Source organism: Vipera ursinii (assembly GCF_947247035.1).
Source record: "Vipera ursinii genome assembly, chromosome: 6".
Lineage (NCBI taxonomy): Eukaryota > Metazoa > Chordata > Lepidosauria > Squamata > Viperidae > Vipera > Vipera ursinii.
In genome coordinates, this window is record NC_139515.1 from 58445637 (window position 1) to 58449552 (window position 3916).

Genomic DNA, 3916 nt, shown 5'->3' on the forward strand with positions numbered 1-3916 from the left:
TTCTGCTGGCACAAATGGGATGGACCAATCCCAGTGGGGTGAGACGGTCCCTCAAGTAACATGGATCCATGCCATGAAGAGCTTTAAAGGTGATTACCAACACCTTGAATTGCACCTGGAAACAAACCGGCAACCAACACAGCTCATGGAGAAGTGTTATGGGGCCCACATTGTCACACTCTGCATCAGCTGAATGTTCTTCAAGGGTAGCCTCATGTAAAGCCCATTACAATAGTCCAACTATGAGATGACTAGAGACTGAACGACTAATCACAAGGAATCCTGATTTGGAAAAGGCCGCAACTGGAGTGCAACATGAAGTTGTGCAAAGGCTATCCTAGCCATGACTGCCACCTGCTCCTCAAGCAGGAGTGGTGGGTCCAGGAGAATCCCCAAGTAGTGGACCAGAACTATCTGGGCAATGCCACCCCTCCAGAGTCAAAGATAACAAAATCCCAGAGCCCCATGTACCCAAAGCCATTCGGTCTTGCCATGGTTCAGTCAAAGCCTGTTGTCCCCCATCCAGACCACACAGCCTCAAGAGGGTTGCCACAGCATCACTTGGGTCACCAAGAATGGAAATGTAAAGTTGGGTTATTCCATTAACTAGTTCATTAATTTTTCCAGAAATCATTCCAGAATTCCTGGGGTGTGTGTGTGTGTGTGTGTTGTTGTTGTTGTTGTTGATATATACTCAGTAGTGATAGGAGCACTTGACTCTATGATTCCTAAGCTGGGAGAATGGTTCCAATAGATTACAGGAACAACTTCAGAACTCTTGAAGTTCGTGAATAGCTAAGATACTGTGCAGAATCCTCAAAAGCTCCCAGGCCATTTGTAGAGAACCCAAGATTGAGGAAGACACATTTTAGCCATAAAGGTAAGAAGGGATTTTTTTAAAAAAAATAACATTAATCAGAGACAAGAAAAAGAAGTTATTTTATTCTAGAAAACTATTTTTTTAAATGAAACCATCTGGGATCCATGCATCATAGTTTCAAGTTACAAAGAGATATAATTTTCCTTTTGCACTAAACCAAGCACTGTTTTGGAATTAGATTAAGCTTCTAGTTTTTTAAGGATTTGCAAGACTTTTTCTTGTTTAAAAGTGTTGTATCATGTGACAGCCAGGTAAACTTTATATTTGTATTTTTAAAAGATTTCTTGAGGCCATAAAAATAATCAATGTACAACAGCTGCACATGCCATCTACAATTTAATCTGCACATACCATCTACAATTTAAAACACCAGAAATATTACTTTTGTTCCGATAAAATCTATGCATTTGCTAGACACTGGCACATAAGAGTTAAAACTAGGAACAAAACAGTAAAGCTTTTTTAAAAGTCTTGAATTTTACATATTATAAACAATTGTTTGGGTTTCCTGGATTTATATTTCTCTTCTCTCGCTTGTTGAATGAAAAATCTTCATCAGGGTCCAGTCCAAGCTGGGAATAATCAAAATGGAGACTGCTTTAGAAAGAAGGTTGTAGTTTATTGTAGGGCACAGGTCGGCAACCCGCAGCTCTGGAGCCGCGTGCGGCTCTTTGAGCCGTCTCCTGCGGCTCCCAGTCGCCCGGTGCGCGCGCACCTCTTTGAACGGGCAGTGGAGGTGCGCGCGCACCTCTCCAAGCCGCTGCCGTCCCGTCCGGAGACCTGCCGCGTTCGTCAAACATGGACGAACACGGCAGCTGCGCAAACGGGATGGCGGCGGTTTGGAGAGTGCGCGTGCACCTCTCCCAAGCCGCCGCCGTCCGGAGACCTGCCGCGTTTGTCAAACATTGACGAACATGACAGCTATGCAAACGGGATGGCGGCGGTTTGGAGAGTGCACGTGCACCTCTCCAAGCCGCCGCCGTCCCATCCGGAGACTGTGCAAACGGGATGGCGGAGGTTTGGAGAGTGCACGCGCACCTCTCCCAAGCCGCCGCCATCCGAAGACCTGCCGACGGACGGCGGCGGCTTGGGAGAGGTGCGCGCGCACTCGCCAAACCGCCGCCATCCCGTTTGCACAGCTGCCGCGTTCGTCCATGTTTGACGATCGGGGCAGGTCTCCAGACGGCGGCGGCTTGGGAGAGGTGCACGTGCACTCTCCAAACCGCCGCCATCCCGTTTGCACAGCTGCCGCGTTCGTCCATGTTTGACAAACGCGGCAGGTCTCCGGACGGCGGCGGCTTGGGAGAGGTGCGCACGCACTCTCCAAACCGCCACCATCCCGTTTGCACAGCTGCCGCGTTCGTCCATGTTTGACGAACGCGGCAGGTCTCCGAACGGGATGGCGGCACCTCTCCAAAGGGGAGACCCATCGCTGCACAGGTGCCTCCCATTTTGCGCATGCGCGTGAGTGGACGCACGCGCACGCACTTTTTGCGGCTCCCACTTTTTTGTTGGTGTGATGGAACCGGTTCTGAGTGGCTCTTTTCCTTTTTCCGGTTGCCGACCCCTGTTGTAGGGCAAAGCCAGACAGAAAGATGGATCTGGGAAAGCTGATCACATATAGTAGGGAATGGTGGGTTTTTATACCTTCTTGAGCTTTTGTTTGGAGTTGTTCCTGTGACATGAACTTTGACCTGAGTCTGAGTGTGCCTTTCTGGTATTCTGATGGTGGTGGGTTAATCCTATTATGTCCCAAAGGTCATATCCTACCTGGGGTTGGGGCTGATGACTATGTCCTGTGCTGGATTTTTTTTGGTGTGAGGGATTGTTGATTCTAGGGATCTTTGTCTTTCTAATCCCAGCTTCCTGGCTCCAATCTTTCTGACAAGATTATCACATCTACATTTCTGCAGATCTGGTTTCTGTTTGGGACAGAGACTGGGGGGGGGGTTGGTTTCTGCCTTTAAGATCCTTTGGGGAAATATAATATTCTGCCTTTTAATATTCCCAAAAATATTTCATTGGGGGGGGTGCGGTGACTTCCCACACTCCTACTAGGAAAAATTTTCCAAACCATTTAACTTCCTAACAATGCCAATTTTCTATTCTTTCCAGATAGTAATGCATCCAATAGTATTTTTTTACTCTTTTGGACTTCTGATATTCATTTTATGTAGGTAGATTACATTCTTAATATTGTTTCTTAATACCATCAAATGGAAAAATTATATTTGTACCTATAATTTTGAGCATATCCATAACTTTGAATTCTATTATAGAATGATCATAGACCGCATTCTCTCTTAAATGGTTCTATATTTTGCCCATTATTTTCTCTTTAGGATGATGAGGATTTAAGTTTAAACTAATTAGCTGATGTGATTAATGTATGATGTAAATTACATTATGAGCTGTATCTCAGTAACGTATCTTGTAGCATTCCTCTTTCAGTACTAGCTCATAAAGTATTCCTTAAATACTGTCATGCAATATCCTATTCCTGCCTCAGAGGGGTGCTGCGAGCATAAATTGAAAAGGTGGTGAAGCAGAGATAAATGTATACAGAAATAAATTTCTTAGCCTACCTTTTAGCTTGTGAGGGCATGTCAGTCTAGCTTGGGTAATAACAAGAGTAATGTGCTCTGCAAAAGTTGCTAATTTGAATTTGTTTTTTCCCATGGCAAAAAATCATCAGTATTTCAGAATAATTGTCAAACCTGTTGAAGAGCTTGTGTAGAGGAGGCCAATTTTCATTTACAGTTATCAGATCTAGGCTGCAAAACTCTGGGTGGCCATCAGATGGGAGCAAAGTGTTAAGAATTGTGCAGCCTAGGACTGGAGTGAATAATCTTAACATCTTTCTATTCCTCTGACAGATAAGTACTTGAGTATGCCTGCTCCTAAGGGCGTAAAATAGAGGAAATCTCCTATGGCTGTTATTTTTAGTTTCTTTCAGCCTCAGCTATCGCCTTTATTATAAAAAAAATCTACATTTCAATGACACTGAATGATTGTTATCTCAATAATAATAAATTA

General features: G+C 44.6%; 1 long non-coding RNA gene across 1 annotated transcript; it reads left to right on the forward strand.

The window, feature by feature from the left end:
• Positions 1-1372: 1372 nt before the first annotated feature.
• On the forward strand, positions 1373-2855 carry LOC310641879. The gene is made up of 3 exons (XR_014492790.1): positions 1373-1514; positions 2464-2557; positions 2794-2855. It is a non-coding gene; the product is annotated as an uncharacterized lncRNA (long non-coding RNA).
• The last annotated feature ends 1061 nt before the right edge of the window (positions 2856-3916 follow it).